This window comes from Pseudopipra pipra, chromosome 4, assembly GCF_036250125.1.
Source record: "Pseudopipra pipra isolate bDixPip1 chromosome 4, bDixPip1.hap1, whole genome shotgun sequence".
Classification (NCBI taxonomy): Eukaryota; Metazoa; Chordata; class Aves; order Passeriformes; family Pipridae; genus Pseudopipra; species Pseudopipra pipra.
This window is the reverse complement of record NC_087552.1, coordinates 36052551-36075454: the sequence shown is the minus strand read 5'-3', so window position 1 is coordinate 36075454 and position 22904 is coordinate 36052551. Positions and strand designations below refer to the sequence as shown.

The window sequence follows — 22904 nt, the reverse complement described above, 5'->3', positions numbered from 1 at the left end:
TGGTGGGTTCCTTCTTCTCTCTTTTCCTGTTTTCTTCCAGTTTCTTTCCTTCTGACTTTTGCATAGTTAACTCATCTTCCCTAAGCTGCTACTACAACTCAGTGGACCATGATACAGCCCCACTTCCAAGAATTCAGGACCTATAACCTCGATCCTTCATCTCCACCTACTTTTTGCTGAGATTTTATCCTGAGATCTCCCTGACAACTTAAACTTACCATTAAAGATGAACTTAACGGGCCATATCCTCAATTGCTGTGAATGAAGTCAACAGAGCATGTACCAATTAACATGAGCTGAAGGGGTTGTTCATTATCTTTATCCAAATTCTTCCTTTTCCCACTGCCTCTGTCAATAGCTCTATTATTTGTCCCCTCAGAGTCACAAAACCCCTATGTTCAATCTTAGTGCCATCTTCAACTCCTTTCCCTCTTTCTCCCATCTGGGGAGCCATCACTAACTGCTTGGTTAGTGCTCTACAGCACTACAGCTCTACAGCAAATTGTTTTCATCACTTCCATGCAACTAACCCTTGTCCAAAGTCCAGCTGTTTCCAAGTCAGTCTCTCTGGTCATCTTCCATTCAAACTTATCCTAAACATTATTGTTAACTAGTATTCTTTTTCTCTGTCTATTCTTTATGTCACATTTTAGAGACCACTCATCAGATAATATTCTCAGTAGTTTCATGTTGCTGCAAAAGTTATGTATTTCTAATTTATTGATGTTCATATTCATTAGTGTTTAATCAAATCCTTATAAAAAAGAGTTTTTACTTAAGCAAAAAGATAGGTATTTCTAAAGAACTTCTAGATATTACATTACTTCCTCCTATCTGAATTATTTTTCTTGAAAACAAAGCAACTAGTAGAAATCACATTGTCTATGCCTTTGGTCTGCCTTGTAAAATACTTTAAGAAAACCCCCAGATCACCTACACAGTGTTCCAAACTGAAAATGAAACTTTCCAATTAAGAATATAACAAACAATTTATGTTTTCCCAAATATTTATATTCTCATTTATATAGTCTTTTGCACAAGATAATATTTCTTAGAAACCACAAATATTTGAGATCATTACTAAAACTGTTCAGTGACTTCTGGTACATTTCAGAACACTATCCTTCCAAGGGTTACTGTTCTTATCCTCACATTGGACACATTGGCTACATTATTCCTCTAGACAGCCTGTTCTCACCAGTGATGGTTTTTACCATCAGGTCAAGAGAAAGAGCTAGTGGCAGCTTTAGGTGGTTTAGGGTTTTTTCCCTTAAGCTTCTAGGAGAAAATACCCTTACATTATCAGGGTTTTGAATAGCAAGGAAACAAATCAGTAGTCTCTGTCTGACTTGAATCAAATATTATTTACTTCTACTTTTATAAACATCTTCTACAGATTTCTCTTGAGTGTCATTCATAACAGGGACCATTGTATAAGCACACTGAAAGATTGCAAACTTGAACAAACAGAACAGAAAATGGTTAAAAGAAGAAACTATTAACATTTCAGTCTATAAAGACAAAATGCGCCCCAGCAGAGGTCACACAGATTGTCCACACCAAACTCGAGGAAGTGCTAAAGCTTAATAACAAACCCATTTTTCTTTCCTGGTGATATTGAGAGTTAACAAAAGGAAGATTCCAAATTAACAAAAGATGATGCAAAAAAATACCTCACTGACAGAAATGCACTAGCAGAAATCATTTTGGTTTCTGTGTGTAATACTAATGTATAAATAAGAAAACTCGAGGCAAATCAAACTTCATACTAATAATAAAGTAGAAAAAAATTAGTGGAAAATATTCACCCTAGCCTTGATGATGCTTCTTTATCACTTTTACCATCTCACTGTGGTAACATTCACTTTAAGAAGAAAATAGAAATAGCAGACTAAATCCTATGAATTTGTCTGATAGAAAAGTATTGAATTTGTGTGCAAATATATAAAATATACGTCAGTGTTCAGGCAATGTGTAACAATTTTGTCTGTCGGGTTAGAAAGGAAAACAAAGCTATGCTATTTTTGTTAAATATCTGGACCATTACCTAGCTTTTGATTAGCAACCAAAGCCAAAGTTGAGTTTAAAAATAATAAAACCACAATAATATAACAATATGACCAATAGCAGCTACATTCCCTGATGTATTAAAGAAATATGAGTTAACACTGAAGAAAAAAATATATAAGATCATTTGATTAAAAGTATAATGGAAAGTTTGGAACTTTCTTTAGGCCACTGGTTCTTTTTACTCAAGACAATTCTATTTTGCAGAAGATGACAAACACGATGTAATGCAGAAACCTTAATAAATGAATTCATTTGACTCTATCATAATCTAATAAGTGACACTTTACTTTCAGTGAACTAAACCTCTCATCTTCTGAATTAATTTCACTTTACCTAGCAAATGACAAAACAGTTAACTGGATGCTATTTAATTTCAATATAGTCCAAGCAATCAGCAACTGATAAAAAGAGAACTGTCTTTTTAAAAGTACATCTTCTTTCCAATGAAAGGTCTGCACTGAATATTAATTCTGCCCTTCAAAGCCTGAAGCACAACCCCACCTGAATTATCAAAAGAAGTAAAAAAAGTATCACCCATAACTGTTAAAAGAATCCTTTAATTTTTTGGAATGCCGGTGTAAGCGTCAAACTACTTTGTAACTAGAGAAGACCATATTTTTATCTCCTGCCTTAAAATTTTTATGGCCTGAAACTATCTGAAGAAGTCAGTCCATATACTTCATCATGTCACAAACCAATCTTAAGCTTACAGAAAGCAAGCAGAGGATTGTTTGGGTATGCAAGGCATGATGTTAAAGACTTTGTTAAAAGCATGTTAGGATTAAGAGCTTTATTAACTCCCTCTAAGGAACATCTGACAGAATTGACCAGTTCAGCTGTTCACCTCACTCATTTTTCATAGATATTTAATTCACAAGTTTCATCCAGAAAATTATCAAGAGTTTGATAATCAACCAACTAGGCATGAAAAAAAATGAAACAAAAGGACAGAAAAACTATTAAAGTGATTGAAACAGAACTTTAATGTATCTCTACTTATTTAAGGTTGCTTCATATTAACTCTTATGCTATCTATCTACTCTGTGATCACAAGAACTTAATGTTAGAGATAGATTTTTCATTTAATTTGAAAATGCAAAACTGACAATAAACTTAAGAAATATCAGCAGCGTAGCAGAATAAAACCAGTTCAGCCTTGTGGCAGGTCAGGAGCACCTGACTACCCATCACAGCACCCAGAGACCAACCCCCTCAGAGATCATCACCACCCAGAAACCATTTTTGGGACCCAATTTGTTCTGATGACTCTGCAGGCTAGACACATGTTCAACTGAGACTTTCTCAAATTGAAATGTAAGCTGTGATCAGCCACACAGGTTCTATTTTGACAAAGAGGTTACTCCTCTACTGAAAAGATACCAGTGAGAGGATTAAGGCAATATTAGAAGGCATTTTGAAAAAAAAGGCTCAAATTTTGGTATGCTACTGGGAGTGGAAAGCATAGGAAGTTTATGCTTTATACCCTTCACAGAAGCTGCCAAGAACAGCCAACAAAAAACATAAGAGTTAACTGCAAACCACAACTGAAATCTGAAGAGCTTCTTTAACATCCTTTGATAGGGGGTGGGATACTCAACACATTTCAAAGTCTGACCAGTAATTCATGTAGCAAGAGGTGACAAAAAGTGTGCTGGCCCAGCTTCAGGGCAGATATTCATCTAAACCTCCAAGCGCAGCAGTTCTAATTAGCAGACTCTTCCACAGTTGAGTCACTGAATACTTCCCTGAAACAACACAGCTATGTGCATTATAGTCTATCTTAGTGAGTCATTTTGTTCCACACAATCCATTCAGTTTACATAACTGCCTCTAACTCTAAATGGAAAAAGCGAAGATTAGAGCTAAGTAAATAAAGACAATTTTACCTCAATAAAAGGAAAATAACAAATGCTACTATAACTAACCTGATTCTGTATTCCCATTGTGAAATTAAAGTTATTCTAATCAAGTGTTTGATAATTATCCAAATAACTTTCACTTTTCATTGAAGAAAAATATGTCAGAAAAAAGTTAAATGAAACTTAACAGCATTAAATAAAAGACAAGAGCAGTCTATTTCACAGGCACATCAAAACAGAAAGTTAACTACTTCATGAATTTCACCATGCAGCATTTTCAAATCTGCACATGACTATAAGCATCAGCAGAGCAGCTTGATACACCTGAGAAAGCTCACACAGACACCTGAAAACAGAAGTAACACCTCTGACAGGCTGCGTCCATGTTTCCATATACTGTAAAAGTAAATTATATAAAATAGGACGCTCATCAACATTCATACCAATTCTATTTTTCAAACTCCCACTTCAAACTCCCAACCAGAAAACAATTTTCCCTAAGGAATGTATCATTTCCACTTCTATCAGAAAAGAAAATAATGATGGCAGAATACTTGTAACATCTCCCGACTGTATACCAGTTGGAAATTCATTCCTCCGTTCTTTTGAATGTGACATCCCTTGACAACAGCTCACATGGGCACATATAATATTATCCTGAAATTAGCCAGCTTGTATATGGCAGTGATGTAGCCCTAGAAGCACAAATTTTAATGCAATTCACTCAAATCTTCAGTTACACTGTTTCCACATTGACAGCATTACCTGCAGCTCACTGCTGTCTCATGTTATCCACTCCTAGAAATTTCCCTTATGTTCCCCATGCACAACACTTTTAGCTTCCTTTCTTCCTTTGACCATGTGTTCACGTTTATAGGTAGGATGCTGCCAAGGCAACATCCCTATTAAGACATTCAGGTGCAATACACTTTTCCTAGAAATCATTAAAATGAGAACAAGACAGGGCAAATAAACAGCATCCAATAGAGAACTCGCTATCATTGCTCCCAAGTTACACTTGTGGAGCCCCTTCTGAGATGTGCAGCATTTCATTGCAGCTCCTCCACAGTGTTTTCCAAGCTCTGCCGGAAGCTACTAACAAATTGACCTAACTAGGACAGAAAAATAACCAGGTATGATCTGACTATGGACAGAGAAAACATCTGTAGAACCAAAGGCAGGAGAAGAGAAATAATTGCTGGAGAGGCATCAACCATCCTATAGAGCCAACTGGTTTCAGACAACCCTTCCAAGCACATGGCAATCACATCATAACGCAGATGGGCAGATGGGGTAAGTGGCATGCAGTACTGGGGCATGTTCCAATTTTTTTCAAAGCAGGAAACACCTCTGATATAAAACAATACTCAAAGGAAAATGGAACAATTGTAACACCTTTTGTCAGGGTAAAACCTTCACTTACCAAAGGAGACATTTGTATAGCTTGATCTTTGTGAGAAGGGACACTGTTTTGCTAGAGATGTTTCTTCATGACACAGCATAAATCTTGATTTAGAGATATCCATCTACGTGGAGCTAACTTCAGCTTTTACTTTGTTCTTATTTTCAAAGTAGTGACTTTTTCAATTCCTTTTTTTTTCTGCTACTGTTTTTTACTGAGAGTTTTCATACTCCTTTACAATTAATAGAATAAAAAATAAAAATAAAAATCTTAAAAAGAGTATGGACAGTTTTGACAGAATTTCCAATCTTTGGTAAAAGGACAAACTTCATTCCTAAACTTACTGAAAGGTATTTTGAGGACAGGCTCTTCAATATTGCAACAGCTACTCTATGAAAGGTTTCATTCTTGGTTAAGCTGCTCAACCTGGTAAGCCTCCTGACTTTCAGTAACTATTTTCTTTTTTTAAGTAAGATCATCATCACCACACCTACTTTGTAACTGGTAAAATCTATTCCTCGTGAGATGGGTTAAACATTGAACTGAATGCACAGGACATTGCTCAGCAAACAGCAAAGGTGTCTGCACACTCCAGTGGCACAGCAAGCAGCTACGCCAAGAACTTTCTTCACCACTGATGACTGTCAGGCCAGATATTGGCAAAACAAACCTACAGAGAAATAATCTCAACGAGATCCATTTGCCTATCCTACTATTAATATGTTCTATAATAATTTTCTACTGTTTCAAGTTTTTAGTAAGCAGAAAGGATCAAAAGTTAAAACAAAAAAATAAAATTGACACACAAGACTTTTTTCAGAGCAATTATCAACCACTTTGAAAGGAAAGTGACAGCAAGAAACCAGTGGCTCTCAGAAAGATCCATGATAGCCAGAAACATAGGACAATCACAGCTAATTTTTCTTAACACAACAAATGTTGATCTGCTTTTTATGAAACCGCATCAAGAGTACCATCCTTTCCTATGCCTGTCACTCCTTCTGCCACCGGAATAATGGAGTCAGTGAGGGAAACAATTCTCCCTCTTTCTGGAAAGGGTGGAAGTCAGCCCTAGTAGAAACCATTGCTGAACTTTGATTTAGTGATAACTAAACTGATAACTGACTGCTGTTTCTGGCATAAGAAAAGAAGGCTGATGGGTCACGAGGATCTGTTTGCTGTCCCCAGCCACCTGCAAATGCTGACTTCTTCTGCTATAGCTAGCTTTATTAAGGTGGCTAGAAAAATACACCAGGGGGAAACTCAGATCTATAATATCACAACAGTCATAATCACCCCAGTTAGTCCTTTGTGACAACTATGATGCTATAATATTCACCTTCATTTTACTTTGAAACTCCATTATCCTCTGAATAGCCTTAGGGTCAAGGTCTACGAAATTAATTATATGGCTAAGCTTTCTTACAGTAGAAAGAATGGACTCCGTGAGGCAAAATTACCACTCTTAAAGTAAAATCTTTTTTTAAATATAGAAAACACATAAACATATAAAACTATGAAAGAAAAAAAGTTTGTTTTAAAATTAAGAACAGATTTTAAGTAATTCTGTTCCTTAAAGAATGGGAAAATGGATAATTTCAAAAATAAGCCACATAGAGAAGGATGGAGTAAATTGTTGGAAAGAAAGTTGTCAGTCTGAGTGTGTCACCTACATGAAACAGCTGTTAGGGCTGAGACAGATACAGCAGCCGCTACAAGGCCTCCCCAAAGAGGCAAGCCTTAGACATTTTCATTCAAACACCAAGAAAACAGAATGGCACCACCAAATCAAGTGAATTACCAAGCTAACTGATAATGCATAGCACAAGCCAAAAGATTAAACAAACTCTTTTATTCTTTACATTTACACCCATATTAATCAACTGTATCTACTTTTCCCAGAATTTTTGTAAAACAGATGGCGTATTATAGCTTTTTGTTTTCCTCATACTGTCTAAACTTCAGGGCAAAATAGCTTCTCTAAGTTCACAAAATAAATTACATCTCATAAGTGAAGTACCACAGCTTTCATAACTTTTTCAAATGATTAACAATATTTTATGCTCAGAGCAGACTTAGGTGTTTTTAAATTAAAATAATACTTTCATCATCATGAAACAACTGTGTGTCACTTGAGCACAGTACTGATTTTTTTGTTCCAGAACCTGAACTCAATCACCTCAGCATTGTTATTAAAGGCAAAAACATTTTCTTGTTTTACTTGGCAATTTTGAAATATTATTTTCCTTCTAAACAGAAAGTAAAAACAGAGCTAGAAGCTTACATGAATGCATTTGGGGACAGGAGAAATGTTATTTTGTAGTACACTGTTCAAAACACAAATGAATTTCTAGTTTGATGACTTGAGGTTTCAGAAGAGATGGAAGGCAACAGCACTGTCTGAAGTGTTGAAACTACAGCACAATCATCAAACAAACCATCAAACACTGTAAATAAAGTTAAGTTTACTTCCTATAGTTTTGCAACTGTTATGCTCTTCAACCCAACATATATTAGTGTAACTTGTGATGAGAAAGTGGGGTTTCAGTGTTATGAGTAAAGCTCACTTAAGCAAAAAATCGTGCAACCCAGTGAAGGCAGAGGCACTTTATAGACTAGGTAGCTGTAAACTAAAAACCTTCAAGGAGTTTGGAATTAGGCATCTGCATCCTGACCAGTCAACAGGCATGGAAACATTCACCATATGACTGTCATACAAAAACGGCTTCCAGGAGAACAAACCAACATCAAGCAGAAAGTTGTGAGATAAACCTTCTTCAAGCAAAGACCACCTACAAATTGTCTACAAATCTGGTCCATACGTCCTCTCCCGTCACTAAGAAAAGGGACAAAAGTTCAAGATATAAAAGAGGCGAAAGAATGGCTGCTAAGAAGACCATTATCATGCAGAAGGCAAACAACTACAAAGTATTTAATTTTACAGAAACACAGAATATTCTGAGTTGGAAGAGACCCACAAGGATCAAGTCCAACTCCTGACCCTGCACAGGACCATCCTAAGAAGCACACCATGTGCCTGAGAGTATCATCCAAACACTTCTTGAACTCTGTTAGGTTTGGTGTTGGTGACCATTTCTCTGGGGAGCCTGTTCCAGCGCTCAACCATCCTCTGGGTGAAGAACCTTTTTCTAATATCCAACCTAAACCTCCCCTGACACAACTTCAGGCCATTCCCTTGGGTCACCACAGAGAGATCAGTGTCTGTCCCTCCTCTTCCCCTCATGAGGAAGTTGTAGACAGCCATGAGGTCTCCCCTCAGTCTCCTCTTCTCCAGGCTGAACACATCAAGTGACCTCAGCTGCTCCTCATACGGCTTCCCCTCAAGGCCCTTCACCATCTTTGCTGCTCTTCTTTAGACACTCTCTAGGAGCTTAATATCTTTCTTATATTGCGGTGCCCAGAACTGCACACAATGTTCAAGGTGAGGCCACACCAGTGCAGAGCAGAGCAGAACAATCACCTCCTTGACCAGCTGGTGATGCTTTGCCTGATGCCCCCCAGGACATGGTTGGCCCTCCTGGCTGCCAGGGCACTGATGACTCATATTCAACTTGCCATTGTTAAAGTTCATACAACTGTTCATTGTTCAGCCCTCTAATTTGTTGAGATTTCTGTGCAGGGTCTTCCTGTCTGAGAGTGTCAAAAGCTCCTCCTAAAGTCTTATGCAAACTTGCTTAGTGTCCCTTCCTGCATCCAAGTCATTTATGAAGATGTTGAAGAGCACAGGGCCCAAGATGGAGCCCTGTGTAACCCCACTAGTGACAAGTTGCCAGTCTGATGTTCCCCCATTCACTATTGCCCTCTGTGTTCAACCCATGAGCCAATTGCTCACCCACCACATGATGTGTTTATCCAGCTGCATGATGGACAGTTTGTGCAGAAGACAAACTGCGAGAGATAGTATCAAAAGTTTTACTGAAATCCAAAAAGTTTCATTCCCTTGGCTTCCTTTGATCAACTAGTTGGGTTAACCCTTTCATAAAAGGAAATCAGGTTTGATGAGCTGGACTTTCCCCTCATGAAGCTGTGTTGGCTGTCACCAGTGCTTGTGTTGTCCTTCAGGTGTTTTTCAATACCTCCCACAATAATCTTCTCCATAATTTTAGCCATCTACAATGAATTTTAACCTTTTTTTTTTTTTGAGAGAGAGAGAGAGAGAAATTTTAGTGAGGTGGAAGAGCTGGAAAGACCCAAGATAATTTCAGGATTTACCTAGATCTTTTTATTTCAGATGATAGAGGTAAAATCCTTTTCCACTTTCTAGACTTTAGAAGAGAAAAAAGGTAAGTTCCAACCCATTCAGTGAAATGGATGTGTTATTGAATAGTAAGGATTTCAGAGAACTAAATCCATTTCAAAGATGAAGAACAAAATTAATAAAACACTTATACCTAAATAGACTACTGAGAGTGTGGAGCAAACCAGTTTTGATCACAACTTCAATTTAACATCCTAGCCTTTCAGTGACAGAGTAAGTTACATGGTCAAAAATTATTGTTTCTGATAAGCTCAAAGATCAGATTTATATATAGTATAGGAGAGTAGCGGTTCCCTGATCTTAAGCCTTTGCAAGCACGTTTTCTCTGGGGCTTTCAGCTTCCAAAGACAGCCAGACAAGTCAGATATGAATGGTTCCCCTAGAAGAGTCCTGGTGCAAGGACAGCACAAGCATGGCCCAGGCTAGAAGAGCACAAGCACTAGCTGTGCTCTAGCTGTATTGGGGAGAGCAATACAGAAAAAGGTTAATTAAAAAAAAAAAAAAATGGGAATTACTCTCTAGATAAGATATCTCACTTTGGCAATACCAGTCCAAGAAACGTCACAACCATAACACCTTCCCTTTAGTGTTACAGATTGTTAGTATGGAGTAGAACTGGATAAGGAACTCAATAATAAGCTAGATAACTCCCTTAATAATTTTGTTGTGCTGTGATAACAAAAGGCCACATATTTATACAGCTACACTTTCTTTAAAACTTGTCATTAGAATGTAATAAGCATGTCACCATACTGTTATAGTAAAGCAGCACTGATCTGTGCAGAAATCCTCCCCTTCTGTACCTTTTCCTCATCTTTGGGAAATGAAAAAAAATTTATTTCATTTTCTCACAGACTTTAAATCCCAAGTAGGCTAAAGTAGTACCTCTAAAACAGAAAATCCCTGAATAATCATAAAACGCAACCAAAGATTTATACAGAAAGCCAAATGGCACAGAAAGTGCATATCTGAGGGATTATCTGACATTCAGGATCAAGGTTCTCATCATACCACATGAAAAAAAAGGTTGCTCCATTTGCATCATCTTAAATTTAAACATGGAGAATTATTAAACTGTATATAAATAAACCCTTATTTTAGTCTTCAGAAGTGATTTCCATTATCAGCTGCAGCTTCCTTTTTCCATCATTTTTGTCATGAACCTCACTTAAGTCACTCCATCTCATTTTTTAGCACATCATTCTGCGACCTGGCTCTGCAGAAAAGACAAGGAAAGGGACTAAACAGCTCCTAATGTTGTTTTTTTTGGCCATGATCCAAAGCTTAATACAGTGAGTTCTGTGTGTAGGATCAAGACAATTCTATATTCTTGTCCTCATATTCAATAGTTGTCTTCTACCACATTTTTTTCTTACTGGAGTACAAATTCTAGTCAATACAGATAAAAATTGAAGCATGACTGTTTAACTCTTTATCATCCAAATTATGTCACGGTTTAAAACAGAAATGATGAGTGTCATGCACCACAAGTATTTTGTTTGCTTGTCTCTGAATACAGATTTTTTTTTCAACATTTGCAATTTAAGGGGTTGGTTTGTATTTTCCCACAGAGACTCTGCACAGCTGCTGATTATTTTTTGGACACAGCAAGTAAAACAAAAACTGAAAAAATATCTTCAGATTTAGCAAGGTGACAGTAAATGCACAGTGGAAAAATATTGATGTTATCCAATGCCTAATATCAAGTTATTAGTTAGACTTAATGATCCACACAACTGAATCTTACAGAGCTTATTCTGAGCAATTTTAGCCATAAGAGTATTTGAGACAGAACTTATACAATCATTGTAATATTTTGCCTCTTGATAGATACAATGAAACCTCATTCCAGTTTTGCATTTATTAGTTCCTTCTTGAAAAACGCTATTCAGCGTAGGCTCTAAAAACTTTTTTAAATCTTTGTTTTTAAACAGTAAAGAGTATTAGCCTTTTGCAAGTACTCTGCTGCAAGCCAGCACAATCTCCACCCCATTCTGAAGAGAATTACTGCATCGAGTCCAAACTTACTCATTTCCTAGTTTTTTGGCATTGCTGGTAATTCAAGTATCATCCACAGAACTTAAGTGGGGGAGGTAAGGGAGAGGACAGTAAAAATATACACAACTTCAACTTTCTTCTGTCCCTATAGTTTCTTTGCAAGACTGCCCTTATCCCCAAACCTGTGAGGCTGCAACCACTATTGCCACCCCCAGGCTGCCCCAAAAGTGACTAGGTTAAATTGTGCATATTTACAGTGATATTTTACATAAGGATTTACAGTTTGCTACTTGTTTACAACTGATTATCAGACTAAGGCACTAAAAGCAAATTAAGATAAAAGCAATCCAATGGCAAAAACCACCTGAGTTTCAAGAATTTTAATATAGACCATTGTGTGGTGTAAAATGGTAGTTAAGTGAAGGTTTAAGAATTTCACAAATCTTAAAACAGTTATACTTTGGTTAGGCTTTCCACTTCGAGAAAGTCAGCCTCATGTTGATCTCATTTTATAAGGCATTTTAGTTTGCATGTCAAACTGAAATACTAAAGTGCCAATTCAAATAACAGATCCTGAATTTTTTGCCATGTTTATTAGTCTTATTTTCTTGCCTTCATTAAGCCACTGCAGCTCCTTATGTACTGCTTACCACCAGATTTCTTATGCTGCTTTATAATAGCAGCCCATATGTTAGCAGGAACAGCATACCAGGGTCCATTTGCCACCCCACTCGCAGACACCACTTCTCCCACTTCAACTACAACAGTCTTAATTGCAGCTGCTGTTTACATGAATACAAAGGAGATAGATACTGAGTATTTAATGGTTTTTAATGGATTTGTTTCTTAATTAAGAAAGATGTTACTGCCTAAATTAGTTTCAGAGTATTTTCAGATAAATTTCAATACAATTTAGCAGCTGAAACAAAGTACATGAGCCAAACATAATATTTCTAGCCAGCTCACCCTGGGCTAGCATGGTCTGCTGGCTATGAGGGCTGTGTCTTTTGACAGCAACACAGTGGTGACCTCAAATAACCTCTTAATATATCTCTGGAAATAGGAATTACACAAGATGCTGAAAATACTAAGCTTCATTCAAGCTCAGAGAAAATACAAATATTTAATATAGCTAACGTTCAGAACAAATATGCCAAATTAAATATTAATCTTTTCAGAAGACTGCTGTTTAGCCTATGGCATTAAGGGTCTAATATTGCAAATTTCCTTGATTATTAACATTTTAGGAAATGGAGAATTTTAATAGGTTCCTTAACTCCCAGATGATCTTTATTCTTTCTTTATTCTTTTATGCCTTCAAAGCAAGCTATTCAGATATACATGTGAATATATAGAAAAAGGAAAGTACTTGACCAAGTAAAGAGTACTCAGAAAACACGTTGCTGTATCACTCATCCCTTAAGTAGACCATATGTATTATTACTATGTTTATAAAACATTTTCATTTAACTTTTGGACATAGTGCTGGAGACAAATCCTGTATTATCAAAAGGCATACTCCTGTAAGTATTTGAGACATTTGTGCTCTACATGTGGGAGATAAAAAAACACCCAGGCATATAAAACATATGCCTTTTTCTACCCACTATCTCTTCTCATATGAATCCTAGTCTGTAAATCATAATCCTAAATCATAATCCACATTTCTCACGTACAAATTGTGGCAGTACACATACTTGTTTTAAGTGTTTCTTCGAGTTAGCATAAGAGTAATTGAAAATAAAATTCCTAGTAAAGAACAAAACAGAAGGATTTGCTGAGCCAGTACTTTAAAGCAGTGTTGTTTAAGGCACTGGTCTTTGGATATGAGAGTGCTCAAATAGTACAGTGTATTCTGAGACTGATAAGATTTCAAGTGAATGATCCTGGGTCGCTCCCAACATTTAGAAAGAAATACCAGTTACCTAAACTTAAAATTTTTAGTTAACAACTAAAATATCCACAGGCAATAATTTTACAGAAACTGATCTGTTTGAAGCTCTTTTAGGAAGACAATAGTTCGGATTGTGGATTGGTAGCATGGATACTGCTACAGCTATTAGAGAGCTGTAATATCAAAACCCTACTGTGAAAATCATAAGTTATGCAGTTATAAGTTATTACCCAAGAATATGGCTCAAAAAAAATAATTATCATAATATTACCATTTCTGATATAAATACATTTAAGTGAACAATTAATCCAAATGTCATATAAAAATTAATCTGTAATTTCACAGCTATGAAAATCAATGATATTTGTGGTTTATAAATTATTCTTTCACTAGTTCTGAAAATATATTTCTCTTTATCCCTGAAAAGGAAAAAAACCCACAATACTTAGAGATAGCTTTTTAATACAATCAGTAGAAATATAATCTTTCAGGAATTTCATACTCACTTTCAACTGAAGGACTGATATAATAATCTTAGAACTAAAAAATACCTAAAGAAGTATAAGGCAGAATACAGATATACAGATGACTCTCATATAATCTACAAGACATAATATGAAAAAAAAAATAAAAAAGAAAAACCCTGTACTACAGGACTTAATTTTTTTCATGGCAGACAAAAGTAAGAAACGCAGCTTTAGGTTGTGCACATACCAGACAACTGTCTTTGAGGCATCCCAAAAGCTTTTAACTTTGATGAATGTGTTAGAAAATCATGAATGCACAAGGGACATTCAGAGAGCAGTAAATGACCTAACACAAAGTTTGAGAACAGAAGACATCTTCATGTGCTAAAATGACTTCATTTGTTTTCATAAAACATGGAAAGAACATCTGTCAGGACAGGAAAGCATTCTGCAGTAACTTAAGGAATCAGAGTTGTAGTTAGTAGGAGGGATTTGGAGGTTGGATTTTTTTTTTCTGAATGCCTGTTTGGCTTTGGCAAACAGTACTTCACATTTCTGTGACTTAGAGAAAGTGAACTAGAATCTTAGAGTGCAAAAGGATAGAAAGGATTGCAATGATCCTATAAATCTTGAGAAAATATAGTAAAGATCTGTGGAGTACGCAAATCCGTACTCCACAGAGATTTAATCTCCACAGAGATTAAAACAAAAACCTACAAAACAAGTGTCAGTGTTATACCACCTGCAACAACTCAATCCGTTTGGAAGAAAACACCAAAAAGCTTTTGAGTCTTTAAAACCAATACTTCTATTCCCAGTCCTATACCTGAATGTACGTATAGGATCCCATCAATTTATGGCAATTTGTGATGCCTCAAAAGGTATTTATTGGATTTGCACTAAAGTTATCTTGATAGAATGGGACAAACGTCTCAAGGAAATAACATGCTCTGCTAACTCTGCAGGGATACTGGCATTGCTCTCATTCCACAGCCTTTACTGACCAAAGAGTGGTGCTGACTACTTGTTAACTAATGGTGATAACCAGACCATACTCCATCTCCTAGAATCCAGTACTGCACAGAATCTTACACACCACCCTGGAGAGCTGCCCCAGGGGATTTCTCAAACAATGCCGGTTGTAAAGAGCACCCCTAGCCCCTGGTCTCAGCAAAGCTTCATGTGCCACCATGAAAATATACACTAGACTATTGTTGCTAGATCAACAAATAGGTTTTTTTTCAAGTATGGAATTGAATATTATTAGTTCCATCATGGGAGTGTGAAAATAACCTTCCTAATGATTACATAGTGTTCCATTTGGTAAATGTGTTTTTCCTATTCTCCACGCTTCAAAAATAGAACTAAAATCAAAGTCACTGTTTTTGGTTAATGTCTTATTGGAATTTTCCTTTATTTGACTCTCAAAACATAAACAGTGAGCGGGTGAAAGAAGAAATTATGAAACATGATAACCTAACTTATGAACTAATATAGCTGGGGTTTTTTCCATATCACTTTTGGTTTCTCTTTATAATTGCATCCAAATTAAAAGTCCAATCATATATCCAACCAAAATTTTCATAGAACATCCAGAATTTCACTGTTTTAACAAAACAGTACTTAACACAATAAAAAGATTTCACTTTGAATTTTTATTAATATAGAAATATGTAACCGGCTGAGCTACCAAATTCAGATTCTTGCTGACACCATCAACCTTACTGCATGCAACTTCCCATAACTTACCAAGAACCATTGCCTTCACTATTCCTACTAAAAACTTTTTCTGTCATACTTCCAATTTGAAGCTGATCTTACTTGTCTTTAGACATACTTTTTTAAAAAATGTGTTAATGCTACCACTCAATTTTCATAAACCAATACCACAAAAGCCAATGTAGAGGCCATTCCTATTACATGAATTTAAAATATATCAAGTCAGAGAGCAAAATTTTGTGACAGTATTACTGGAATTCCTAACATGCAATAAAATTCTTTAAGAGCAATGAATTGATAACATACTTTATGTTATCAAATAATAATAATAATGTTAAATCAAAATTATCGAAGCCTTACTGCATAGCAAGATATAGATAGCTATAGCTTAAAATTATTAGTGAAGTAATGAAGATAAGTGGATTCTTAGAAAGGCATAATGACAGCAGGAATCAACTTATTAGAAAAGCTTTACACTCAAAGATAAAAACAATTACTTTAACACTTTTAAATCTCTAGGTTAATATAAGATTGATAAACTAACTTTGTCTTTAATTTGGTAGCTATATCACACTTTTATGTCAGAAACTCCTGGGCAGATGGAGCTCATTCAGCCCTGTAAGGCCATCCATCTAAGAGAAGGTCACTCTAAACAAACCTACGTTATGAGGACCTCGCTGCCACCGTCCAAGCTTGCTCGGCCCCGGCAGATGAACCTTAGGATTAAAGGGTGGGCTCAGTTCAGCGCACACGGTGTCTCACCTAAAAAATCCACTGCGCAGGCTCGAAGGCCTTACCCCATTTGCAAAGCCCTGTATCACCAGCACACTTGTTACAAATGTGGGTAGAGACCTTTCCCAAATGTTCGTTCGCAAAGACTGGCCATGATGATGTCAGAAATTAAATGTTTCTTCCATATACACTTGAAACCATTACCTTCATATTAATATTCTATTAACATTAGACAAAATCACTCAAATTGATTAAAATGGCCTTTTAACAAAAGAAGGTATAATTAAGTACAAAGAATTATAATTCATCTGCATCTTTTTTCTCTCAAGTTGTGTCTTAGCTTAAAGCTATGCAATTATTTTTCAACTAGAGGAACACAGAGAAACATTCATGAAAAAAATCAACAAATAGCACAGGGCTATTGTAATTGTATGCAATGAGAAAGACAAGTCTTAAATACAGTGGCCTGGACTTCTTGTTAACTGAAATCGCAACAGTCCAACAGTTAACAGCTAACTCAGGTGTATACTAGAAAACTCATGTGTTTAGAACAGGTGAACTCAGGTGCATGTACCTGTGAAGAATGTAGGTCAGATTACAGGAAATCAGACAGTGTCCTACAAAACAGAAACTCCCCCAAAAGACTGAGTTTGCATGACATACAACCTGAAAACCAATGGTTTGGTTCAACACAGCAGGCAAAAAGCAGGGCATGCCTTTGACTTCACTGACAACTGAGAGTCCACCTTGTCACTGTTCATACCTCTGTCCACCTCATCAGAGAAGCATTAGGGACACAGATCAAACAGAACCTGCTTGGCATCTTATCTTATCTAATCTTAAGTTGGCAAGCAACGGAAAACAATGGGAAAAGGTCAGCATACACTGGGTATGCAGCTGGATAGAAACGAGAAATTGCTAATAGGACATGGAATTAGCTAATAGGACATGGAATTAGCAATATGGTGAACAGCCTGGTAAACATGATTTTCAGTGCAACATTGTGGTCCCAAAAGTATAAGCTATTTTAACAGATATATGATACAGAAGCCCAGTAAGTATTTTACCTGGCAAACAAACTTAGCAGGCTATTGCCAGAACAGTTAGTTCAGCTTTCATATATGCTCTCCCAACAGATTGCTAGCAGAATGGAACAGGTTCATAAAGGATTTGTGCAAATGATTCTTCAGGGTACAATGAGAGACCTGTGGAAGTCAGTATATATAACGTAACAGAAATAGTGTTACAGGATTTGATCACGAATAAAGTAGTAGAGAAAAAAGGTTTATTCCCTGAATAATTTTCTTAGTTCAAATGACAAAAGACAAAGCTAACAGAAATTGATAACAGGAAAAATCAAATGGGACATAACACACCACTATGGAATAAGGCATACTGCAGACAGAAAGGCATTTACAGAGCAGCAATAATCATAACCTAAGTACTCCTCATTAGAGGAGGAGTCTGTAGACTCTTTTTTTAAAAGAAGCTCTATGCCAAGTTTGGGGGTTTTTTAGCAAAAAACTATAGCTACTACAGAGCTACCCTGGATTATTACTGTTTTTATTAATTTAGATATTAACCAGCTGAAGTTCACCAAGAATGAGACTGTATTCCACACTTCTGAAAAAATGAGTTGCAAATAGCCCCTGTGCCATCTTATAACAACAGAAAGCGAGGAAACTGACAGAATTTTAGTAGGCAGTTAGAAGGAAGGATAAGTGCTTGATGTGATGGACACAGAAAGGGAATTACCGATTCAAAATACTCATCTTATGGTCTACTGAACACCAGTCCAAAACACCGCATTTGAAACAAATCCAGTCCCTAGATATAAAGGTAAGAGGAACAAGTGTCACTGCTCTACAGGTTCTAAAGAGGGGCTCTCCTTTTCTGTGGAGGTAGTACAAAAAAGACCATGAGAAAACAAAATCACTCTTATATGAGTTTACATAAAGTAGCAGCCAGCAAAACTTAAGTAGTTTCTTGAACAAAGAAAGTTCTGGATGAAGAAATCATCCCAATTTCAAGGAAGCTGGATATAACACATGAATCCAGCATGGGCAATCAAAATAATGGATGGCTCTAATAATCTTCATCTCTGAAGAAAATGTTGAACATCTCTTGTCTCTTTCAGAGGGTAAATTTGACCAAATCAAATTTTTTAATATTAATTTCAAATATAGACCTTCCAGTGCTTTTAGAAAACCTATCTTTACTGTCCATACCGTAAAAGAAAAACTCTTGTTGTAAAACATTGCGATGTTTAACAAATGTAGAAAATTAATCCCAGCAGTCACACAAGGCAGTTTCGTATGATGCTTTAATTGGCACACACAAACTGACAGAACATTTTCCTTCTCACTACTTAGTGAGAGGTCAGTATAAACACACCAAGCAGATAGTCTACGTTTCACAGATCTGGCTTCTGTTGGCTGTCCTTTATGCCTGACATTTTGCAGAACTTAGCTTCACCCAGAAACTTTTTAGGGTATTTGTGGCACAGTAACTCAGCAAGCATGCTACAGCTGACAACAAAAACTGTCATCCCAAGATGTGGCCCTTCCATTTCTGACCAGGTTTAGTACCAGCTGGAGTACTTTTGCATGTTAAGGTCAGCATACTTCCCACCACTTTCTACTTTAGACCTACAAAATACCTGAAAAAAACCTACATAAATTCTGAATTGAAAAGACAGGGCAAATTCTTAGCATCTGCTTTCAGTTGGTGCAGATACCTTGACAGAAATATGCATTATTTTTCTGAATGGTACAGGAAATGACAGTAAAGATTCACAGTAATCTAATTATCCTTGAGTTTAGGGTAATCACAAAAAAGACACATAACAAGATTTGACTTGTAGTAAAGTTATCTGAAAAGCATAAATCTCTTGGCTGTACATGATGGACAGATAAATGAGCAGTTTTGATCAGCTCACTTGCGTTTTTCCTAGCATCCTATTTGATCTGGCAATGTCATCTGTCAGTGAAGCCAAAGCAGCTTTCAGGAATGGCATCTTTGGTATTTTCCGCTAGGGCAGAACTAAACCTCTGAAGCAATTCTGTATTATGATAATCAATGAGGTGAACTATAACATGGAGCACTGTACAAACGATATTAACAATGCACGACTGAAGAAGGTATTTACTGAAATTGCAACTCGCAGAAGAGCCCTCATCTTCAGCAGAGAAATAATACAACAAACCAAAAATCCCATGTCAGCACTCAGAAGGAAAAAGAGAAAGCACCTCTCTGAGCCTTTGGTCTGATTTGTTTGGAAGAGAAGGTAGCTTGAGTTTAGAGAAAAAAAAGAAAAGAAAACCCTTAACAGAAATTGTGTTGCCATAAAAAAAAATAGACCCAAGAAAAAACGTCGACCAAGTTTTAAAACATAACAAATACTTAGTGATAAGTAGCTACTCAAGATAAATGGTAGTTTTCCTACAAATAAATATTAGCTAGAGTACACTAGTGTACAGCTATGTACACATCTTTTCCAACACTTGCATCTACACTCTTTGCTTGTCTAACAGTCAAAAATACCTACAGTTATCACATGTAGGTATGCTATGCTATTGAATTTTATGGCTTTGACTTTCTTCCGAATAATGTAAAGGCAGTCTGCTTTCATGGTAAAGTGCTTTGGTTTGAGTTGTTTTTTTTTCCCCTGAGCACATGGAATTTCTTCTCTGCTATGGAAACATTTTGAAAATTGTCTTTCACTTGGTTTGGAACAAAATAACATTTTGTTCTAATGTTACATATTTTCTGCATGGATATATAACAAGATTTTACTTGAAGTAAAATGTCTTAAAAAGCAAAACAGAAATACCAAGGAGTTGGTTTAATGGTGTATCTCACAGCATAGTTTTAATCTGTCAGCAGATTACCCTATCAGATATATAAAAGGAACATCTCCTGCAATCAGTTAAATGGAAACAATTTTTAGCATTTCATATACACTGACTTCTGTTCCATTTCTATTATTTCTGTCCTCTCTTTTTAATTACAGCAGAAAAGGTCAGATTACATCTGAAAAATCAACGTCTGTAGGTAAAATATGAAAGCCAAATTTGGGTACATGCTACACAAATACAAGTGGGAAAAAACTAGTCCACATTGACTGTTTTAAGGTATCAGAACAAATTTTTAAATCTTCTACATTCGGACATTATTTATGGATCTTTTCCCCTTTTTCCACTCATCAGACAGGGTATAACCATTAAGAATTGTATTTTTACTTTTTCTTTACGAAAGGCTCTTCAACAGCACCTATGTCTAGAATAAATTTAATTTCCCCACCCTCCCCACTCACTGCCATATTTCTGTACCCAATTTCAATAAAACTAACTCTTCGTAGGAAGCATGAATGAAGAAGAGTGTGTGACATTTACAGCTAAGTGGCAGGATGCAAACTACCAGGAAAAGATAACTAAAGTCAATGGTGAACACTTGAAAAACGTAAGCCAGTTTGGCAGAACCTGACACTGTGCTGCAGTCGGGAAACTGGATAACAAAAGGTTGGCAATGTGCATTCTGCTCTTAATAGAAGAGATTGTATCAGATAAGCTAACATCCAAATATTCACATCTTGCCTTTCCTCACAATAACATGGACAGGAATACCTGGCAGTACTAAAATTTAATGGTATTTTGTTTGGAAGAAAAATTAATCTGAACTGTATGCTAGGATAACCTTTCATTTAGATAAAATTGAATTTAAAAACCATTCTTTCTGAAAAGAAAGAGATAGCGTAATTCATTAAGACAATTTTCAGTGAAACTGATTAGTATCTAGCTATTCTCAAACATTTCATCACTATAAAATGTAAGACTATCCCACTAGCAAAACTCATACAGTTTTCTGTATAAGATCTGCCAAAAGGCCTTAACTAATGAATTTAAGAAACAGATATAACACTAAGGCTGTTTTTCAAATACAACAGTTTTCATGGTAATGTTTAGTTTCCTTTTAAACAAACTTGGTTTACAGTGTCCATTTGAAACAAATCTTTTGGAGGAACTGAAGTTCTTCCATCTCTCCCATGATATTTCACACAAGTTAATACCTTAAAAGAAAGGTAAATAAGGTTCTGCACTGTGCTTCTTGCTTTGGGCCTCATATCATTATATGCTATGAAAAAATTTTTACAGCAAAGAAACCTAAATTCAGAAATAACAGTTATACAGCCACTTTTATTCTTTTCTGCTATAGGATTCTTTTTGGAAAAAAAATAATTTGCAACATCAAGGATTGTGGCATAATATGCTTCTACTATACATTGTTACAAAGCAGAAAAAAAGCTATTTTAAAGTAATTTCCGAGATTTTGCTTTAAAAAGTTGAAAGTCAGTTTCTAATAGGGACAGCAACAAGGACCATGCATCCATCATCAGGGTTTTTAGCCTGAAATTACAGCATAGACTTCTATCAGCTGAAATGCTGATAGAAAAATTAATTGGCAATAGAGGAAAGCTTTTATCTCAGAACAGGAGATGCCTCATGGAGCTAAGTTCTAACTCTAACAGCAGTCAGGGGAGCCCTGGCTCAATTTATCCCACTCTTTTCTCCCACTCTGGAGGTGGGATCCATGCCACATATTTGTGACCTCGAAGGAGGGAGAAGGGTTATTGAGACTATGGTTTCATGGAGAAAGCCTGGCCAGGCTGACTGCTTCTCCAAGTTCCCCAGCAATTGTGAGAGCCTTTTCTCCCAGGAGGTATTCTGAGAGGCTGAAGAGATGTAGCTAAGGATAGGAGGTAGGACTTCCCTAACTTGCTTCCCTCCAACTCACAGTTGCGCTGTCAGCTCACAGCATAATACAGTCTAATGCTTTGGTGGCAGCCTGGGACCCTCTTCCTGGAACAGCCATGTTCAGGCATTGATTTGGCAGGTTGACACCAGTTTCCTGAGAAAAATAATCGAAGAGAAATAGGCTGTCTGAATTCTTTTAACTCAACTAAATCTGAATAAAATTGGATGAGATTAAGAAAAGGTGATCTTGTAGCTCTAGGGCCTTTCCCCCTCTAAATTTCAAAGACTTACAATGTAATAGTTTTTCTCTATCCCATCCTCAAAGGAATCTTAAAATACCAAAGACAATATAAAGTCTACATACAGGTATAGTAATCTACTCCAATTATAAAATTATAGACAATGTATTTGTAGGAATTTACATTTGAGGATTGTGGTTCTCATTCTTTAACTCTACAATGAGGTGCAGAGGGCAAAATAGACAAATGCCAAAACACAGACTAGGGCACTTGACAGTGCAAGGGATACTTCTTTAGCAGCAAAGCCCAACTTTGTTCTGAAATCAGTAGTTAAAATCTACTCTCGCACCTGTTGTGATCAGCCAACATTTCTATTTAACTATTAAGAAGCTTATGTGAAGTGTGTTTGTGAAGCTCAGTCCACTATCCAATGGGCACATGCTAACACTACAAATAATAGACAGCTTTATTGGCAGGTTCATCAGAGCCTTC

At 36.3% G+C, this 22904-nt stretch overlaps 1 protein-coding gene across 3 annotated transcripts in view; it reads right to left on the bottom strand.

The window, feature by feature from the left end:
- TLL1 (tolloid like 1) overlaps positions 1-22904 on the bottom strand; it is a 131249-nt gene that overhangs the window by 73602 nt on the left and 34743 nt on the right. The gene's annotated exons all lie outside the window — the stretch shown is intronic.